Below are 23,577 nucleotides of genomic sequence, written 5' to 3'. Positions count from 1 at the left end.
GTGGTGACTGGAATAAGATTGACGGTCTAACATTCAAAACTATGGAAGTTAGTGCAGAAATATCAGCAAACAGGCAGAAGAAGAAGTTTAATAACTTACAGGACAACATTTCTGGGGGTTCAGTTGAGGACAATTCTCGAACTGTTATTAACCTGTCCGATAAAGATTTGTCAAAAGTTGAAATTTCTGTACTAGCGAAAGGAGGCAATTTTGCTGTGACGCCCCAAAACGTACCCACAGAGGATATTGTAGCAAATATTGAGGCCGGTATCCGTCAGCTTCCACAGCAGTCCGCTGACGTAATTAGGATGGAAACGGCTAGGATTTTACGCACATGTAAGCCACCTAAACGTAGTTTGTCGCAGGCTCAAAGGAAGGCGCTGAGGGATATAAATGGAGATAAAAACATTATTGTTCTTAATGCAGATAAGGGTAATGCCACCGTCATACTGAACAGTGAGGACTAGCATGGAAAAATCAATGATATGTTGGTTCCGTCCAATTACAAAAAGCTCCAGAAAGATCCGACTATGAAGATTTTAAGAATGACAAATCGACTGGTGAAAGCGTCTTCATTTGGCTCCGACGATAAGAAGCTGCTTTGTAAAACAGAAGCGTACCCACCTAGACTTTATGGCTTACCCAAAGTTCATAAACCTGGGATTCCGTTGAGGCCAATTGTCAGTGCTATAGGCGGACCAACACACGAGTTAGCTAGACACCTTGCCTCAATGCTGCAGCCTTATGTTGGTAGGACGGACAGCCATATTAAAAATTCAGCTCACTTCATTGACAAGTTAAAGGAAACGAGCGTGGACCCGGATGATATCCTCGTCAGTTTTGACGTTGTGTCGTTATTTACCACGATTCCGGTAAACGAAGCTATCTTATGCATAGCGGATATTTTTCCCACCGATATTGTGGCATTATTCCGACACTGCCTCACCACAACCTACTTTCAATACAATAGTGACTTTTATGAACAGATTGACGGAGTGGCTATGGGCAGTCCTCTCAGTCCTGCTGTGGCTAACTTATTTATGGAGACTTTTGAACAACGGGCGTTGCAGACGGCCAGTAAGAGACCAGCCAGATGGTATCGCTATGTCGATGACACGTTCGTAGTATGGACACACGGAGCAGAGGATTTGGATGCCTTCCTGACACATTTAAACAGCATTAATCCGAAAATCCAGTTCACTATGGAGACAGAAAGGAATGGGCAATTGAACTTCCTGGATGTGTCTGTGATTAAACGACCGGACGGAACGTTGGGCCATAAGGTGTATAGAAAGCCCACACATACTGATCGTTATCTACACAAAGATTCAAACCACCACCCTAGACAAAAAAGAGGTGTAATGAAAACTTTGGTAGACAGGGCGCACAAACTTTGTGAACCTGTTTATTTAAAAGATGAGATTGAACATCTACGGTCAGCTTTCGTGAAGAATGTCTTTTCTAGCAAGGATATAGATCGAGCACTTCGCTCTAGGCAGAGAATCAGGAGTAACGACGAACAACAGTCGTCCATGGGCAAAGTTTTTCTTCCGTTCATTAGCAAGGTCACAGATCGCATTGGGAAAGTTTTAGGCAAGTGTGGGGTGAAAACTATTTTCAGACCTACTAGGAAAATAAAAGAATTCTTAAGGTCGGCAAAAGATGCACGGCACCCTTTGGCTACACCGGGGGTATATAAAATTCCTTGTAGTTGTGGACAGGTTTACATCGGTACCACAAAGAGAAGTGTGAACACCCGTCTTGTCGAACATAAAAGGAATTGCCGCCTAGGTCACACGGATAAATCGGCCGTAGCGGAACATGTTTACCAGGAAGGTGATCATGAAATAAAATTCAGCGAGACGAGCGTCATATCAAAAACCTCGCATTATTATGCACGCTTGTATAGAGAGGCTATCGAGATGGATAAACATCGTAATAATTTTAACAGGAAAGACGAAGGTGTTAAACTGGATAAAATTTGGATGTCAGCGTTGCACCGCAAGCGTGACGATCGATTACTTTCAATCGAGAATGTTGGCATTACCAGAGACAATCTCATAGCCGACGCCACGTGATCGACAGTGGCGCCCTCTGTACTGCCTATATAATCAGCGCCTCCTCGAGTCCTCTTCGCAGTTCGCCGCTTTACCTCCGATGATGTCTCCCGCAGTCGGAGACGAAACGTTAGGAGACAGTTTTATACTTCGACCACGGCCTATCAGCCCGGAAGTTTTAAGTGAAGTGTTTAAAGAGAATGTTCCTGGGGCCACTCTGTAGTAATTGTGGACGTGTGGGGTGTCACATTGTCCTGCTCCATTCGCCCAAGTCCGACATGAATGGATGCTTACGTGTCACCTGTCAGATTCGTATCTAGAGGTATCAGGGGTCCCATATCAATGCACACGCTCCACACCATTACAGTGCCTCCACTAACTTCAACAGCCCCCTGCTGACATGGAAGGTCCATGGATTCATGAGGTTGTCTCTATACCCCTACATGTCCATCCGCTCGATACAATTTGAAACGAGACTCGTCCAACCAGGCAAAATGTTTCCAGTCATCAACAGAGCAATTTCGGTGTGACTGACCCAGGCGAGGCGTAAAACTTTGTATCGTGCAGTTATCAAGGGTAGACATATCTATGATGTTGGGTTGAATGGTTCGCACGCTGACACTTGTTGATGGCCCAGCCTTGAAATCTGCAGCAGTTTACGGAAGTTTTGCACTCCTGCAAAGCTGAACAATTCTCTTCAGTCGTCTTTGGTCCCGTTCTTGCAGGATGTCGGAGATTTGATGTTATACCGGATTCCTGATATTCACATTACACTCGTGAAATGGTCGTACGGGAAAATCCCCACTTCATTGATAGCTCGGAGATGCTGTGTCCCATCGCTCGTGCGTCGATTATAAACCACGTCAAACTCACTTAAATCTTGATAACCTGCCATTGTTGAAGCAGTAACCGATCTAACAAATGCGCCACACACTTATTGCATTATATAGACGTTGCCGACCGCAGCGCCGAATTGTACCTGTTTACATATCTCTGTATTTGAATATGCATACCTATACCAGTTAGTTTGATGATTCAGTGTATTATTCCGATACGTTGCAATATCTGTTTTTACAGTTAATTGACGTTTCTAGGACCATGGAAGTTATTGGTTCAAATGGCTCTGAGCACAATGGGACATCTGAGGTCATCAGTCCCCTAGAACTTAGAACTACTTAAACCTAACTAACCTAAGGACATCACAAACATCCATGCCCGAGGCAGGATTCGAACCTGCGACCGTAGCGGTCACGCAGTTCCAGACTGAAGCACCTAGAACAGCTCGGCCACAGCGGCCGGCCATAGAAGTTATTCCTAATTGTTTTAACATTTGTCTTGTTATCCTGTCCATTATTCTTGTCAGTGTTTTTCACATGTTCTTGTCTTCTCCAATACTACGGATGACCTTCTCATTCCTTGTAAAATCGGTCTACTTAATTTGCAACATCTTTCTACAGACGAAATCGCAAATGCTTCGATTGTCTTAAATCGGAGAAGACCACGACGCAATACCGTACAATTCTGTGTTTCAAAGGCTAGATGACGTCTGGGTTTTCGACTTACAGTTATGAAAAAGTGACCTTTTAATCTGACATCAATAAAAAATTGTAGCCGCTCCAAAATAAAGAGTGACAAAATCTTTAGCTACAAAATTAAACGAGAATCACAATTATATATTATAATAAGTCCCATGCTTCTTTACAGAGCGTAGGGAAACGATGCGGGAGACCCGCACCGCCTTACTAGGCAAGGTCCTAATGGAGGTGGTTTGCCGTTGCATTCCTCCGACCGTAATGGGGATGAATGATGATGATGAAGACGACACAACAACACCCAGTCATCTCGAGGCAGGAAAAATCCCTGACCCCGCCGGGAATCGAATCCGGGTCCCCGTGCTCGGGAACCGAGAACGCTACCGCGAGACCACGAGGGGCGGACCGAATCACAATTAGTCCAGTTTATTAAATGAAAGTGTGCATTAAATCACCTAACAACAAATGAGAGTATCAGACTATTAACTTGCCAAATTTAGGTTAATTTTCGGGGCGCTAATTCTAAGAATCACGTCTCGGTATAAAACTATAATATTCGTGAAGTTGTACTGTGGTTCCTAAAATGTTAGTATTAAAAGACAGCCAGCTCTATAGAAGGGTATGCTGTTGCATCTGTGGCCAGAATCGAAAGCATATTGATTGTTAAAACGGCAAGCATGTGTCCAGAGAGAAGCCTGAAAATTATGAAACTCGATAATAAGGATTTCGCTATCCCTACAGTTTATCTCGCTGTGGCGGCTAGATCTCGCCATGTTTATCTGGAAATGGAGGACGAATTGGTTGTAAAATCAGTCGTTGGTTTCACGCCAATAGCCTGCACCTGTTGCTAAGTACAGCTCATCTGGTCGGCAGGCACCTGGCTGCTGGGCTGCTGGAGTGCAGACAAGGTGTCTGTCATATTCATCTGGTGAAGAAGATGAAATCTTGCAATGACGTTTGATGATGAAGTGGTTTTGTTCTGCCTGTTTCCAAAAAGGAAGATTTGGGTTTTCGCTTTTTCATTCCTTACACCATTTTTGATTGGCTGCGCTAGCGATATTTTGAACCTTTAATAGTAAAAGGTTGCCTGAGAAGAAACTGGATCTCTCCCAGTCTCTGGTTTCTGGCGGTTAACCAGTGAAATGGTTTCTAACATTCGATGTTGAAAACCTGCATTCTGCACTCTCTCTGTTCTCTATGGGCGATGGGGTAGATCCTTGACAGCGCAGGTGTTTATTTTCTAATTTATTTAAGTTAGCCAGCGCTGGCACTGCTTCAATTCTGTTGAAGATTCTGTTATTCCAGTTTCAGAGTTCATCAGCATCTCACACTCACAAAAGTGGCTGACTACGCGTTTTCACTCCATATTGCGATCTTTATCTCCAGATGATTGTGGTCATCGAAGGAGGTTCTCTCCAGTGCGTTTTGCTTAAAAAAGCGTCTTTCCAAATCCAGCTAATCGTGGTATTTCTCCTCCTTAACATTCTTGTGGTAAAGCAGTTTCTCCTGGTGTCCCTACTGGAGATGCTATTGTTACTTCGGTGAGCGGCGCCCTGCAGCGTCTCTTCAAAGGGACTCTCGTCAGTTGAATGGCCTTAGCCTTTGAGGCTCACAACGGGCCCCTTCAGGGAACTCCTTCGGGGATGAGCATCTCCTTTCGGCCTGCATGACTCATCTACACCTCCTCCCTCGCAACTCAAATTAATTTGATTCCAATGAGGTCTCTTATTTAGACTGAAATATGCAATACGTATGGGAATGTAAACTGCATTAATTTGCTACTGGCAGTCACTAGTTATTTTATATAATTACTTAGTGGGGATCAATTACTCTGGTATAATTAGTCTGCTTTCGTATTAGTGATCGGACAGTTTTGGGAATAACATTCACGGATCACAAACGCACATTTTCAATAATTTCTTCCTTAGATTAAGGCCAACATTTGACACCAGCCGACTTCTGTTAGCCTGAAATATCCTCTTTGAACATGCTAATCTGCTTTTCATGTCCTCCTTGCTTCGTCGGTCATGTGTTATTTGGCTTCCGTGATACCAGAATGCCAACTTCGTGGTCCCCAATTTCGACATTAAGTTTACCAGTAATAACGTTTCTGTTCTGCATTACTTTCGCCTTTCTTCGGTTTACTCACCATCCATAAACTGTACTCATCAGACTATTCACTCCATTAAAAACGTCCTGTTATTTTTCTTCACTTACACAGCAATTTACAATTTTGTAGCGGAATATTATCACTGATAACCCTTCACCGGGTTTTTCGTCCGCCCCGATAGCTGAATGGATGCCGGCACGGTAGCTCAGCATGTTCGGTCAGAGGCTGCATGCTCTCTGTAATAAAAAAAAACTGAGTCCAGGAATCAACGATCAACTTGAAGGGAAGTCTTGTGACGTCCGCTCAGACCAAACGCAACGAAATATATCGAACAAAATGAAAGAAACAAAAAAAATGGACAGCGTGACGGACTGCCGTCCTAAGCGGCCTGGGTTCGATTCCCTGCTGGGTCGGGGATTTTCTCCGCTCAGGGACTCGGTGTTGTACAATTTTGGTAGACATTTTTGGAAAGCAGTGATCAATTAATTGTTATATTTTGACTAAAGTTCAGTCTTGATCACGTCATGTATTTTTTAATGATACAGGTAACCGGTTTCGGTTCTTTCTACAAAACCATCATCAGACGTATGGCTCCTTAGGATGGTAGGCGGAGCTCTCCTCGCTGCTACGCAGTCAACTGATCAGTTGACCTGCACCGAGGCGGCCGGACCTGCCCCGTAAGGGGCCTCCCGGCCAATGGCGCCAAACGCTCATTTCCATTTACCAGTCTTTTCCTACAGCTTACACCAACTATTCTGAGAATTTCGAGAATTTTACATCATTTTACACTGTCGAACGCTTTTACCAGGTTGACAGAGCTGTTGAACATATCTCGATTTTTCTTAAATCTCCCTCCCACTAACAATCCCGTGAGAAATGGCTCTCTGCTGTCCTTATCTTTCCAACAGACGAACTGACCATGTAACAGATTATCAGTTTTCTTTTCAATCATCAAATATTATAATGACTTAAATAATAGGGTAGTTATATCTGGAAAAAGGAATTTAAGTCCACAAGGAATTAAACAAAGCAGAAAGCGCTGACTCTTGAAGTTACAGGCGTTCAGTGTATACCACAGGATGCAATCAGTCACACTTGGTAACGACATAGGCCACTTCTGTACAGATACCCGGTTGAAATGTTTCGCAGTCTAACATCTACAGTCGACCACCGCTGACAGACGTAGATTCGGTAAAGCTCAGCAGTGCAGAAGCGACATCCCCGTCATTTCGTGAGTTGATCAAGAAGGCACTCTCAGTGCTCGTTTCAATGCGCGGTTTAGCACTGTCTGCAGTATCCATAAGTTCTATTCTGCTGTGCTGCCGCTTACAACAGCAGCATACTTCACTATTCGCACAACTATACTTTCATACTGGGTGAGTTCTTGGTGATAAGGAAGAGAATATATGGGGTTCAAGAGGGGAAAAAGTTCTCTCAGTCTTCCGGCTGCCTTTCCTCTGACCCGGAGAACGTGTTGTTGTCACGTCAGTCTCCTATCTAACAGGACACCGAGGTGCTTGGCTGCAGGGAACCATTAGTCGGTTTCGCCCCACACCATTACGTTTTGTAAGTCCTTGAGCATCACCTTGTGAGTAACTATGATACCCTAGGTTTTAGAGGAACTGTGTGAGACTCGCCATTTCCTTGCTCACTTGTGAGGTTGTAGTTCGCCTGCTGAGATAGTCGACGCATCGTGCAGGCGTTCAAGCTGCATTTGTAAGGCCAATTCTACCCACTCCTTCTGAGATAGGTGCCCCATGGAGAGTATGGTGCAAATGGCTCTGAGCACTATGGGACTTAACATCTGTGGTCATCAGTCCCCTACAACTTAGAACTACTTAAACCTAACTAACCTAAGGACATCACACACATCCATGCCCGAGGCAGGATTCGAACCTGCGACCGTAGCAGTCGCGCGGTTCCGGACTGAGCGCCGAGAACCGCTAGACCACCGCGGCCGGCTGGAGAGAATGTACAACGGTCGAAAGCTCGAGGTATTTTAATCATCTGACGCGGCTGGAAGCCCGAGAAAATTTTATTAATCTCGTCGTCGTTTCCTCTTAACTTATTGGCTTTCTCTACGTACGATTTCGCTTATCATCTCGCCAGTACCAGCGTTACGTGATATTTGTTCACTTAATTCAGCTGGTTGGGCTAAATAAAAGTCACTGTTTTAAAATATATTACTTTATTCCAGTTAAGTGATAACTTACACATTCCAGCCCTGCCCCAGCAGTAAAGACTCCAAGCAACCTCTGTCTCGGCCCCTCACTACTTGGGCTGCTTCCATCACATACCGACACACAAAGTAGTACGTCCAAAATAACAGAGAAATCTACAAATTTCCCACGTTCTGGCATTCTAAAACTATTTTCTATGGCTAAATATCGCTGTTCATTAGAAAATATAACTATTTTATTTCAGTTCCACAGAAAATTCTTGTAAGACATATGGCGCGTGGATACACTATGTAAGCATACCGATTTGCTGCAAATATAACCAATATGTGAAAATAGTGTCTTTGCATTATTTAAAAGAGCCTCTTTGACGTCGTCTGCCACTGATCATCGATGCTATTGTAATGTTATTACTTTTAAATTACCTCTTTTCGATTTTATAATTCAATAAGGAAGTAAAAGAGAGAGAGTCTACTCTTCAGACTCCTTAACGGAAGCGAAACATGGTGACGCTGCAGCAACGGCAGATCAAAGCGGCGCAGCGCATCGACAAAGGAGCCGTGTGAAGGCCACGTGTGAAGGAGCCTCTAAACCCATCTTCCGAATGAGGGTTCGTGACATGGCTGTGATACCATTCACGTCCTCAAGGTAGTCAGTCGCGTTGGGTTGTTGAGGTCCTATATAGCATTTGTGTACAGTAGCCATGTGGAATCCGCCGCTTGCTTAATCGCCTCACAAACGTGGTATCGCGATCAGCGCGAACATTGATATCTGACAACAATAAATCGTAGTTAGCACCGCTGCTGAAAACCCGTTTGTACTAGTAAACGTTACTTTTCTTACACAAGGCATAACACAATCCACTTGCAAACAATCAACATTCAAATGGGATATGTGAATGTGGAACCCGTTGGGTAATCTTTCCGTAAACAGGGTGAACCAAAATTCGTACAGGCGTCTAACACCAATTTCTTGCTTACTATCAATACAAAAACGATTTAAGCAAAATTTTATCGCTTAAATATTTTCAGTACAAACTGCACGTCATAGAAAGGCAACTTTGCAACACTATAATCACATGTCTGATAAGTATCTACATTGGGTAACCTGTGACGGCGGTCGCGGTGGTCTAGCGGTTCTAGGCGCTCAGTCCGGGACCGCGCGACCGCTACGGTAGCAGGTTCGAATACTGCCGTGGACATAGATGTGTGTGATGTCCTTAGGTTAGTTAGGTTTAAGTAGTTCTAAGTTCTTGGGGACTGATGACCACAGATGTTAACTCCCATAGTGCTCAGAGCCATTTGAACGATTTTAACGTGTGACAACCCGAAAGTACAGTGACCAGCATTTTGCATTAGTTCAAAAGTTCGATTCGGCATTTTTTTTTTAGTATCCTTATTTTAGACTGCGTGATTTGTTATTTCCTTTCGTGCTCCTTGTACAATAATACAGTAGTGTTTACAGAAAACTCATGTAGTTATTTACTACTAACAAGAAATCAGAGAGCAGTGAAAGACGTGCTGTCACTGACAGCGTGTTTACAGTCTTACTTCTGGCCACATTTACTCATTGTGTTATGAATGTATAACATTTTCAAAAAAATTGTTCAAATGGCTCTAAGCACTATGGCACTTAACATCTGAGGTCATCAGTCCCCTAAACTTAGAACTACTTAAACCTAACTAACCTAAGGACATGCCCGAGGCAAGTATCGAACCTGCGACCGTAGCAGCAGCGCGGTTCCGGACTGAAGCGCCTAGAACCGCTTGACCACACCGACCGGCTAACATTTTCACATTAATAAGTTTTGTAGTTAGTTCTGTCCTACGACAGGTAAGTTATATTTAACTCATTATCACCCTTCATGAATACTTCTGATTTCTCTGACCAATAATAGATACAGTCATCACTGAAAAAACTGTAGTTGTATGATTTGTATCGTATAAGGTGAAACTTCTTTATGTCTGTCCAATGAAATAACTGAGTACGTGAAACTTCTTTCTGTTTACTTAAACTGCTGAGTGAAATTGACCCTATGTCTCGTTACTTATTTTTATCATTTCAACACTGGTCTATGGAATTTTCGCTGACAATGAGAACTCAGACTTAACGTATTCATTTACTACCCATAACATACAAGCCCAACGCAATTTCCCTGCTCTACAATGACAACATGACTTCGAATAATTAACACAAAAGAATAGCCCTGCATTGGAAGAACTCCTAACAATAACCAATACTTTTCCACGAGTCACTTACCTCACAGAAAATCTTCATAACACGAACTACTGCAATTACAGCAAGCAGCAACTACGGCCAGCTAAATAGAAAGATTCTAACTACTATAGGCTCTAACTAGTAGGAAGAATATGGTTAGCAAAAGAAAGGTTTTGTTGAAGAGCAAACAATGTATTTAGCAGATTTTACCTTATTCATGTGGCATCCAGTTCCAAAAATTATACAGTCGTCAATAATTCCACTACCGAAACATAACCAACTACAGCCATCTTCATTTTACAATGCATGTCCTACCAAGACTGAGTCTCCATGGAGGACACATGTCAAAGCCGTCCGCTTGCCAACAGCTAACTGCTAGCCCGTCCAACTACAGAGTCTCTTACCGAGGGCGCAGAGTGCTGTCAGCGATATTAATTATAGTCTATAGCGCTTCCAACATACAAACATATTAACAGGCTACTTACAAAGGAACATTGTGTACTGCAGTAGTATTGGGTAGCTCAAAATTAGAGAATTTAATAAAATTGCAATTAGTTCCAGAATCGAAGTCGTGAACTACAGTAATCAATTGCAAATCTCGGCTGTATTGCCACAACCTCTTGAATGAAGGTAAAAGCATGTGTGATTATAGTTGTGGCAAATTATTTTCTATGACGTTCATTTTCAACTGGAAATATGAGGAATTTTTTTCAAGCTCCACTTGGTCCCGAAATTAATGCTACATTGAAATGCGATGAAGCGTTACACAGAATTTTTCCACAGTGTCTCTATGTCCGTTAATTGTATCACGTCCCACTTTTCAGTTCTGACTGCACAGTGAGCAAATATACAGGGTGTTTCAAAAATGACCGGCATATTTGAAACGGCAATAAAAACTAAACGAGCAGCAATAGAAATACACCGTTTGTTGCAATATGCTTGGGACAACAGTACATTTTCAGGCAGACAAACTTTCGAAATTACAGTAGTTACAATTTTCAACAACAGATGGCGCTGCGGTCTGGGAAACTCTATAGTACGATATTTTCCACATATCCACCATGCGTAGCAATAATATGGCGTAGTCTCTGAATGAAATTACCCGAAACCTTTGACAACGTGTCTGGCGGAATGGCTTCACATGCAGATGAGATGTACTGCTTCAGCTGTTCAATTGTTTCTGGATTCTGGCGGTACACCTGGTCTTTCAAGTGTCCCTACAGAAAGAAGTCACAGGGGTTCATGTCTGGCGAATAGGGAGGCCAATCCACGCCGCCTCCTGTATGTTTCGGATAGTCCAAAGCAATCACACGATCATCGAAATATTCATTCAGTAAATTAAAGACTTAGGCCGTGCGGTGTGGCCGGGCACCATCGTGCATAAACCACGAGGTATTCGCAGTGTCGTCTAAGGCAGTTTGTACCGCCACAAATTCACGAAGAATGTCCAGATAGCGTGATGCAGTAATCGTTTCGGATCTGAAAAATGGGCCAATGATTCCTTTGGAAGAAATGGCGGCCCAGACCAGTACTTTTTGAGGATGCAGGGACGATGGGACTGCAACATGGGGCTTTTCGGTTCCCCATATGCGCCAGTTCTGTTTATTGACGAAGCCGTCCAGGTAAAAATAAGCTTCGTCAGTAAACCAAATGCTGCCCACATGCGTATCGCCGTCATCAATCCTGTGCACTATATCGTTAGCGAATGTCTCTCGTGCAGCAATGGTAGCGGCGCTGAGGGGTTGCCGCGTTTGAATTTTGTATGGATAGAGGTGTAAACTCTGGCGCATGAGACGATACGTGGACGTTGGCGTCATTTGGACCGCAGCTGCAACACGGCGAACGGAAACCCGAGGCCGCTGTTTGATCACCTGCTGCACTAGCTGCGCGTTGCCCTCTGTGGTTGCCGTACGCGGTCGCCCTACCTTTCCAGCACGTTCATCCGTCACGTTCCCAGTCCGTTGAAATTTTTCGAACAGATCCTTTATTGTATCGCTTTTCGGTCCTTTGGTTACATTAAACCTCCGTTGAAAACTTCGTCTTGTTGCAACAACACTGTGTTCTAGGCGGTGGAATTCCAACACCAGAAAAATCCTCTGTTCTAAGGAATAAACCATGTTGTCTACAGCACACTTGCACGTTGTGAACAGCACACGCTTACAGCAGAAAGACGACGTACAGAATGGCGCACCCACAGACTGCGTTGTCTTCTATATCTTTCACATCACTTGCAGCGCCATCTGTTGTTGAAAATTGTAACTACTGTAATTTCGAAAGTTTGCCCGCCTGAAAATGTACTGTTGTCCCAAGCATATTGCAACAAACGGTGTATTTCTCTCGCTGCTCGTTTAGGTTTTATTGCCGTTTCAAATATACCGGTCATTTTTGAAACACCCTGTAGGTGCCTAGAACAACAGTCTCCCGCGAAGTATAAAGTGCGTGTTATCATTCGCCGATGGTTTACGCCTAACTTCACACAGCCCGTATAATGTAACTGTCATGCATGACAACAAAGTGCGGCAACGTTGCAGTAACTCACTGCAACTGCAACAAAGACGCACCTGCAGCGTTTTCAGTGCGAAGTGTTTGGTCACCCACCGTACAGCCTGGGCATAGCTCCCTATGTTTTGCATGTCTTTGCTCACATAAACCTCTGGCTGGACAGACAAGGAGCTGGAGACCAGCATAGAGACCTGAGGGTAATCCCAGGCGGCTACTGTATAGAAAAGCTGATACAACGCTACGACAAACGTCAGAAGGGGTGACCTCAGGTAGGTAGAGAAGTAGCTGAAAATGCTGCAAATAAAATATTTATGATTTTCACTGTGATTTGGATTTCGCGATGGATTGAAACATGAAAAAAAATAAAAAATAAAAAAGATCTTTGTATAAATGGGACGAAATTTTGTTATGTGCAGGGCGGGGTAAATAAAGTGGCACGGACGAGTGGAGACGATTGGACTTGAACGTATACATGTGACCACACCCCATGACGCACACACCACATGTACGCCCGACCCATGCTCCACACCGGTTCACCGAGCGAGGTGGTGCAGTGGTTAGACACTGGACTCGCATTTGGGAGGACGACGGTTGAATCCCGCGTCCGGCCATCCTGATTTAGGTTTTCCGTGATTTCCCTAAATCGCTCCAGGCAAATGCCGGAATGGTTCCTTTCAAAGGGCACAGCCGACTTCCTTCCCCGTCCTTCCCTAATCCGATGAGACCGATGACCTCACTGTCTGGTCTCCTTCCCCTAAACAACCAACCAACCAACCACACCGGTTCAGAGCGTAGTGGTGGCTGTCAGTGTGAGTGGAGCAGTACAAAGGGTACGATAATACAGTAGAGCAGCGGGTGTTCGTTGACAAAAAAGCGACTTCAGCAGGGCTCAAAAATGTCAAGAGATGATTGGTGGCCACTTTCAACATCTGCTATAGTCTGATTAGTACTATATATCCGTTCTTCTCCTTTGTTTCTTTATACCCCAGAATTCTGTTCTCCGGGACCTTTTTATTTGCTCCACCTGAACAATTGCGTAGTGTTAGTATGCAAGGAATCGTGACGATAAAGCTGTGGAAACAGTATGGTCAGTTGTTTGCAGAGAATTTTAATGGTGTCAAAGTGCCAGAAAAGAGTGGCACGCAACACTTAGTCCGGAAATGGCATAAGACAGGATTCGGAAAAGTACCCGCACACCGCAAAATACGTCTACAGTTCACCAGATAATAGAGTCCTACCAAATCAACCCGACGCCTGTCGCAAGAGACCGGCATATCACTTCGATCGTGAGGACGAATACTCCACCTGGACCTGCAGATGCATCCACACCGAGTGAATGTTGTTCATGTATCTAAGCCAGCAGATGTTCCTCATAGCCTCTAGTTTTGTCAGTGGCTGTTCACTGAGATAACATTGAACGGCTTGGACATGGATGTGTTCTTTATGTCTGATGAAGCCTGGTTTCACATGAGCGGTTATGTCAACTCACAGAATCACAAAGTGGTTCAAATGGCTCTGAGTACTATGGGACTTAACTTCTGAGGTCATCAGTCCCCTAGAACTTAGAACTACTTAAACCTAAAGAACCTAAGGACATCACACACATCCATCCCCGAGGCAGGATTCGAACCTGCGACCGTAGTGGTCACGCGGTTCCAGAATGTAGTGCCTAGAACCGCTCGGCCACCTCGGCCGGCCACAGAATCACAGTTACAGGTTATGGCCAGCGGAGAATCCGCATAGTTTCCACGAAAAACCATTGCATGATCAGAAGGTTGGTGTTCAGTGTGCAGTGTCTGCACGTCACATTATCGATCCTATCTTCTTTCATCAGACGCTGACTTCGGCGAGTTACATTGCCAACTTTTTGAAACTATTTGTGGCATCATTAACGGAGGAGAAAAAGACCTACAGTTAGTTTCAACAGGATGGAGGAACTGCCCATACAGCCGGCCGAACCTAGGAGTATATTAATCCAGTCTTCACGTCTGACAGAGTCGTTAGCAGAGGTCAGTCCAATCGCGGGCCTAGCTGCCCACCCAGGTCAGCTGATCTGTCAGTGTGCGAATATTTTGTGTAGGAAGCCGTCAGGTATAAGGTGTAACGCTACATGCGTCAAAGTCTTCAAGAACTGCAGCAGAATATTTCGGATGACATTGCAGCAATTCCAGCAGTCCAGCAACTCTCTGAGCAGGGCTCAAAAATGTCAAGAGATGAATGGTGGTCACTTTCAACATCTGCTATAGTCTGGGTAGTACTATATATCCTTTCTTCTGCTGTGTTTCTTTGTACCGTAGAATTCTCTTCTGGGGGGCCTTTTTTATTTGCTCCACCCTGTACAATTTCGTAGCGTTAGTATGCAAGGAATTGTGCCGTGGCATCCTTAAGCGTGAATTACGATTTACTCTGTACGCAGAATGAAGATATTATTACTCCTTGCTACTTCATGCTAATTTTGCTTTTTTTGATGCCGCTTTCACGGAGCTGCAATTATAATAGACAGCAAAGTAATAACGGAAAGAAATGTTTTGCTGTTGAGCAATGCGCTAAATACACTACTGGCATTTAAAATTGCTATACCAAGAAGAAATGCAGATGATAAACGGGTAGTCATTGGACAAATATATTATACTAGAACTGACATGTGATTACATTTTCACCCAATTTGGGTGCATAGATCTTGGGAAATCAGTACCCATAACAACCACCTCTGGCCGTAATAGCGGCCTTGATACGCCTGGGCACTGAGTCAAACAGAGCTTGGATGACGTGTACAGGTACAGCTGCCCATGCGGCTTCAACACGCAACCACAATTCATCAAGAGTAGTGACTGGCGTATTGTGACGAGCCAGTTGCTCGGCCACCATTGACCACACGTTTTCAATTGGTGAGAGATCTGGAGAATTTGCTGGCAAGGGCAGAAGTTGAACATTTTCTGTATCCAGAAATGTCCGTACAGGACCTGCGACATGCGGTCGTGCATTATCCTACTGAAATGTAGGGTTTAGCTGGGATCAAATGAAGGGTAGAGCCACGGGTCGTAAAACATCTGAAATGTAACGCCCACTGTTCAAAGTGCCGTCAATGCGAACAAGAGGTGACCGAGACGTGTAACCAATGGCACCCGATACCATCACACCGGGTGATACGCCAGTGTGGCGATGACGAATACACGCTTCCAATGTGCGTTCTCCGCGATGTCGCCAAACACGGATGTTACCATCATGGGGCTGTAAACAGAACCTGGATTCATCGGAAAAAATGACGTTTTGCCATTCTTGCACCCAAGTTCGTCGTTGAGTACCCCATCGCAGGCGCTCCTTTCTGTGATGCAGCGTCAAGGGTAACCACAACCATGGTCTCCGAGCTGATAGTCCATGCTGCTGCAAACGTCGTCGAATTATTCGTGCAGATGGTTGTTGTCTTGCAAATGTCCCCAACTGTTGACTCAGGGATCGAAACGTGGTTGCAGCCATGCGGATAAGATGCATATCATCTTGACTGCTAGTGATACGAGGCCGTTGGGATCCAGCACGGCGTTCCGTATTACCCTCCTGAACCCACCGATTCCATATTCTGCTAACAGTCATTGCATCTCGACCAACGCGAGCAGCAGTGTCGCTATACGATAAACCGCAATCGAGATAGGCTACAATCCGACCTTTATCGAAGTCGGAAACGTGATGATACGCATTCCTCCTCCTTACACGAGGCATCACAACAACGTTTCACCAGGGAACTGCTGCTTGTGTGTGAGAAATCGGTTGAAAACTTTCCTCATGTCAGCACGTTGTAGGTGTGGCCACCGGCGCCATCCTTGTGTGAATGCTCTGAAAAGCTAATCATTTGCATATCACTGCATCTTCTTCCTGTCGGTTAAATTTCGCGTCTGTAGCACGTCATCTTCGTGGTGTAGCAATTTTAATGGCCATTAGTGTATGAGGAAATTATTGGGAAGTGCTCACGTACAACAGGAAAAGTGTTTTTGAAGACCCAGAACGATGCTGGAGAGTAGTGTTCTCCGACAGGGTAGGAAGCATTGCCGCGCCTGTTGCGCGTCTCGCCGCCTGCTCCAGGGAGGGCGTCGTGGGAAGCCGTTGCACAAACACCCTCCCGTCGGCTCAGAACGTAATAAACGTCAAGCCGGCCCCGTCACTCCAGACAAGCGGCTCCCTTTTTATCGGGGTTCCTCATCGCTCACGAAAGCAGTTTATGAAAGACGAGTGTTTCTTATTGCAGTCTCAGTCCCTAAACTGGGACTTGCGAGCCTCTTCTTTATTTCTCATAAATGAAATACCATAATTTTCAGCACACTGAAACTGTAAGCCTGCGGTGAAGCAAATGAAAATGTTAAGTTCCGATAGATATTTCCAGTTTCTTTCTTTCTATTTGTGTTCGCGCTTGCAAAAAGCTATTGTCGTTGTCGTTGTTGTTGTGGTCATGAGTCAGAAGAGTAGTTTGATGCAGCTCACTATGCTACTTTATCACCTGCGACCCTCTTAATCTCAGAAGAACTACTACAACCTACATCATTATGAATTTACTCACTGTATTCATCTGATACTTCCTGGCAAATTAAAACTGTGTGCTGGACCGTGACTCGATGTCGGGACCTTTGCCTCAGATGGTAGAGCACTTGCCCGCGAAATACAAAGGTCCGGAGGTCGAATCGGCATACAGTTTTAATCAGGCAGGAAGTTTCATATCAGCGCACACTCCGCTGCAGAGTGACAATCTCATTCTGTATTCATCTGGTCTGGAAGTAGCGTCTTTAATTAGTAATCAAAACGTCGTCTTGATTAATAATCAGCATTGTCGGCCAAAGACTTCCGGCATTAGAAGTCACTCTTTTTCTGCCAACGGCCTTGTTAAAGGGGGCGGAGGAGCGGACGGAAATTCAGGGCACTCGTTGGTCCTTGGTGTAGGAAACTTCACCTAAAGGCGGAAGAATTAGCAATGATCAATGGCATGAGGATGCAGAAGGCAATGGAAACCATTGTATTAAACACACATAACGTGTATCCACACGACATGAGGCCTGTAATTGAAAAAGTGTCATAATATTCTTTCCATTGGCAAAAGATTCCGCAACAGTCCGCCACTCGGATTTCTGAGAGGGGAATGCCAAGGTGGAGATGACCACGAGGGAAAGATTAAATAAACGGAAGGATAACGTCCTACTAGCCGGGATGTGAAATGTCAGGAACTTGAACGTGACAGGCAACCTTGAAAATCTGAAAAGGGGTATGCAAAATAATTGACGACCAATTATTTGCTGAATGTACTTCAGTCTCTGTCTTCTACAGTTTTCGCCCTCTACAGCTCCCTCTAATACCACGGAAGTCATTCGCCGATGCCTTAATAGATGTCCTGGCATCTTGTCCCTTCTCCTTGCCAGTGTTTTCCACATATTCCTTTCCTCTCCGATTCTGCGCAGATTCTTCTCGTTCCTTACCTTATCAGTCCACCTAATTTTCAACATTCTTCTGCAGCACCATATCCCAAACGCTTCGATTCTCTTCTCTTCCGTTTCCTCAGAGTCCATGTTTCACTAGGTTGCAAGTGATAGTCCGAGATGAAGAGGTTGGCACAGGAGAGGAATTCGTGACGGGCCGCATTAAACCACTAGGAAGACTGATAACTAAAAAAATAAAATAAAAAATAAATAAATAAAAATTCATCTCTTGACCTTCGTCTATGAATTTTACCTCCCCTCCTCTCCCTCCGCTTCCCTCCAATACTAAATTGGTGATCGTTTGATGTCTCAGCATGTGACCTATCAACCGATACCTTCTTTTGATAAGGTTGTGCCACTAATTTCTTGTCTCTTCAATTCTATTCAATACTTGCTGTTTGTTCCGTGATATACGCTTCTAGTTTTCAACATTCTTCCGTAGCACTTTATTTCGAAAGCTTCTGTTTTCTTTTTGTCTAACCTGTACATGGCTACACTTCAGACAAATACCTTCAGAAATCTTCTTAAAATTGAAATCTATATTCGATGTTAACGAATTTCTCTTCTTCAGAAATGGTTTTCTTGCCATTGCTAGCCTACACTTTACATCTCTCAACTTTGGCCATCATCAGTTATTTTGCTGTCCAAATAGAAAAAACTCACCAACTACTTTAAGATTCCTAATCTAATTCCCTCGGCAACACATAATTCGACTGCATTCCATTATCCTTGTTTTGCTTTTGTTGATGTTAATGTTTATTAAATCTGTGTTCGTGTGAATCTTTCTTCTTCTGGTGTATCTTATAAGGAGAATAACCAAACTCGAGAGGCTCTGTTCTACCACCTACTGAAGCCCCTTATATTTGAAATTCTGTGTTTCTGTTGTGTTTAAACACTAACTGCATGTTCAAACAAGTTTTGAACAAGTTTCACACCGACTATTATGCCAAACTCAAGTGTGAGCTGTAAGTATCATATGGAAGCGAAGCTTCGCAAATATGCTAATGCGTTAGTGTGGAACCGATTTCCGCCGAGAAGCAATTTCTTCATTTATTGCTCGAGTTTTAGCCTGGCCAGTTTATAGCCTTCTGGCTCTCTCTTACGTGTAACCAGGAACAACACATACAAAAAATATTACATAACGATTATAATAATAGTAATTTGCTTATTAATAAATACACCTGGAAATAATAATAATAATAGAAACTTTAATAACGTTGATAAAATAATGGATGATATTGATTAGTTGCTACATAATAAACCCAATGATAAACATTTAAATTATTAATAAAAAGTAATAATTAATTCCCGCTGTGGCCAGGTGCAAATCTGCCACTGTGCACTGTTTGTACGGTGGTAAGACATCCACGCCGTCATTTGACAACCCATAACGCGAGCGAACAGTATGGCTATCGATAAGAGAGCTAGCGCGCTCTTAGTGAAACTGTTTTATGTGAACGGCACTGAGGGAGTATCGCCGACTCGAAAGGTCTAAGGAGAGGCCCGATGACATTAAACAGTTTAAACAAGATGATAATGAAATTAGAAAACACAGGTGAGCTTGGTGTTGTTCCTGAAAGAGGAAAACGTGCTATCTCGGTGGAAGTTTTTGATGAGGTGGATGCGACTGCCCATGGAGATCATGCAGTATCACAACAACTGTCCATTCCATTGTCAACAGTACAGAAAGTTTTCCAGTCTGTTTTCACTGGTACAAGTACAAGATCCAGACGATGCAGCAACTGAAACACCTTAATCCGTAGCAGCGTTCTGTATTACCTCCTGGTTTTTGACACGGATCGACGTTGATGACATGTGGCTGCGAAAAAAAAATGGCTCTGACCACTATGGGACTTAACTGCTGTGGTCATCAGTCCCCTAGAACTTAGAACTACTTAAACCTAACTAACCTAAGGACGTCACACACATCCATGCCCGAGGCAGGATTCGAACCTGCGACCGTAGCGGTCACGCGGTTCCAGACTGTAGCGCCTAGACCGCACGGCCACTTCGGCCGGCAGCTGCGAAATGTTTATGGAGTGATGAGGCACATTTTTCACTACCGAGTGCAGTCAATACACGTAAATGCCTGATTTCGGGTACTATTAAACCACGTGCTGTGCACATAGAGCCGTTGCACTCACCATACATGACTGAGTAATGAATTCACAAGCATCGCGGTCCGCTGTTCTTTGAAGAGAATACACCCAGAGGGTCTGACAGGAGTACCATGACGTGTGCACGTTATCGAGGCCTCCTCGTACAGTATGTGATTCCTGTTCTGGTAGAGCGCAGCTGTGTGGAGACCGTTGCTTTCATGCAAGATGAGGCAACACCACATGTCACTCATCCAGTGAAAATCCGCTTAATTCAACCTTCCACGAACGTGTTTTCTGCAGAGGTTTTCCAGATGGAAGGCCTGCAACATCACCTGATCCGAATCCGTGTGGCTTTTGTCTCTGGGGATATCTAGCAGAATGCGTTTACCAAAAAATGGTTCAAATGACACTGAGCACTATGGGACTTAACTACTGAGGTCATCAGTCCCCTAGAACTTAGAACTACTTAAACCTAACTAACCTAAGGACATCACACACATCCATGCCCGAGGCAGGATTCGAACCTGGGACCGTAGCGGTCGCACCGTTCCAGACTGTAGCGCCTAGAACCGCTCGGCCACCTTGGCCGGCTGCGTTTACCACTTTCGATCTTTACCTGATCTGATTGCCAGGAACACGTTGCTCATTCCACCAGAACAGTTTCGAGAAACTGTCGATTACGTCGTTTTACAGATCTAACATCTAGTTGATGTCTCCGGTGCTCTTAACGAACGAATTGTATAAGTGGCGCTTAATAATAAAATCAAAATTATGATTTTCTCACTTGTTTGGAATTCTCTGCCGACGTCCCATTACTAACCCATTACATATGGAAACATTTCTATAAATCAATCTTGCATTCGCAGAGCCAGATTTGCACCTGGTGGCCAAAAATGCAACCGCTGTCGAGAATTCTTCCGGGTTGTATGGCCGTGGTCCATGGAACTCTTCTATCCCTGACGTAGCTTTGGACGAAACGTCAGGGATAGAAGAGTTTCATGGACCACGGCCATACAACCCGGAAGAATTCTGGCCAGCTGAAAAATCCGGTCGTGAAAAGCCTTTATTGTATGACAAAAATGGAACCTTTTTTTGTCAGTGTAAATCGGTTCCGATTAACCGCACTAGAATTTCTACCAAGTTTCGCTGCCATGTGATAATTACAGCCCACACTGGACCTCTGTGTGTAGGTACACTAATTGTAACCACTCGATACGATGATATAATGTAAAATACAATGATATAAATTTGCAGATACATTCAGGTTATAGATGGACACTGTCTGCAGATTGTTTTTAGGTAAAATTTCGTAGTAAGGAAGTAATAAAGTAAAACTTCATATCAGATGCTGAAGTATTGCTGTATGAATACCAAAATTGTGGTAAGTAATAATCTTTTCTCCTTTCATCATTTTGTGACGAACGTCAGCGACAAAAAGTTTCGTACAGGTATGAAATTATGTTTAAACTTTGTTGGAAGCCGCTAAATGCTCTCGTTCTCAGATACTGGATGAATGAAGTCCGGCTACTTGCGCGCCGTTAGTTACACTACCACAGGACAAACGTATGGTTTGGAACCGTAACATTTGCTTTATTGTGTTAAACGTTTAACATAAGATTATACCTATTAATAAGTAGATTACGGCAGTACTTTTAATTTTTAAATTATGTCAAAAATTACGTGAAACCCAAATTTTTGTCGCTCCTATAATCCGTTTGATAAGAATTCTGTAAATGGTACCTGATCCCGGATACCGGGATAGTGGCTTAATAGTGAGAATTCAAATAGAAGACAAAAAGCAGCACAATTCCCACACCACATGGCGTATGCATTCAGATAGAGGCCCCTATAATTTAACGATGGCCACGTATCGTAGTGCTCCTAGTCATTTTGCACGTTAACAAACACTGCTACAGAACAATAACGTGACAAGTGCAAAAAATCCTAATACTCACATTGCATCGAATCCTACATCTTTGGATATAGTGTAGCACATAACCACTGAGTCACCGAAACACGATCAGCTATTTTCCAATATACATAGCATTGCTGATGGACATGTGTTTACTTCTTCCATTCATCAATGTATGTTCAGTTCTCACAGCAGTTTAAACATATGTGTGCGATCGATAGTTGGATTTTCGCCTTCCTGTGACAACTGAGTTAGTTAGAATTTAGTACGAACTGTGCAATTTTTGCTATTCAAGCAAAGAGTGCCTTTCGTTATTAGATAAGCAATCATTACTGGCTGTAGTTGAATTCCACACCCTGTCTCTTCGAAGCAAATGGTTCTTATTCTGCCGCTAAGTGTCTATGATATTCCCTTATTCTTTTTCAATTACGAGTCATTCCCAAGAATTGTTAAGGGAGTAGTTATTATCACTCGTTACTTACATGGCCGATGTCAAACGGCTACAGTAATTACCAACGGAAAGGCAGATTACAGGCGACTGAGAGGGATGCAATTTCACGTATGCAATCTGCTCGAATACGTAGAGGTAGTGGAAAGAAGGTGCATTACTCACTTTTTAAATCAAAATACGCTCATCGCTCTTAGAGGCTGGCTGTATCGCCGGAAACATCGCTTCTCTCGAACCCCCCCCCCCCCCTTTCCCCGTGGCGGTGGATGGGTGAGCGAGATTGGGGGAGGTGGCAAGCCCCCACCGCCAGTCAGCCAGAATAGCTCGAGTTCTATAACCGTAATATTTTGTTTATCCACGTGCAGAGCAAGTTGCCTTTGGCACATACTGCAGTGGCAATGCACCAGTTGACCGCTGTGTAACGGCAGCATGCAGATGGACCAGACCGAGAGAGGTACTGCTTCATTTTTTTCCAGTTTTATGTAAAAAAGTAATGTTAGGCTTTCTTTTTTTTAGTGCAGTGCGTAGCTCTCCTGTTCTCACCCTGCTGGTAGTGACGCTAGTGTCGTGGAGCATATTAGCGAAGTGTATACTAATTCTGTAGAAATACATCAGTCGTTACTTCTTTTACATGTGCACTATAATAGTGATAGGAGAGCTGGTAGTTGCGTCACACACTGAAATATCGTTTTTATTGAAATATATGTCTGGTGGAAATATTGTTGTTAAATAAAAATGGTTTAATGCGGAATATCCGTGCAATTTATTACATTTCCACCATGTGATAATTGATTGATGAAGATTTTTACTCGTGTCCACACGAAAAATGTAGCTATTTGTGGAATAGTAAGAAAAATGTCTTTAAAGCCGTGCTGTGTCCTTACAGAATAGATATTACATATTTTTTATACATTCCCAGTAAATTATTTACTTTTGTACTCTCAAAAAATCGGTCAAATTATCCAAAAACAGTAATTAGAGCCCTACATTGATTTGTTTGCAGGGCACGTATGGTGGTGGAATTTACACACCCATACTTATGTGCGTCTTCGTAAGATATCAGTAAA

Source organism: Schistocerca nitens, chromosome 8 (assembly GCF_023898315.1).
Source record: "Schistocerca nitens isolate TAMUIC-IGC-003100 chromosome 8, iqSchNite1.1, whole genome shotgun sequence".
In the NCBI taxonomy this organism is placed as follows: Eukaryota; Metazoa; Arthropoda; class Insecta; order Orthoptera; family Acrididae; genus Schistocerca; species Schistocerca nitens.
The sequence above is the reverse complement of the archived record's forward strand: the minus strand, read 5'-3'. Positions refer to the sequence as shown.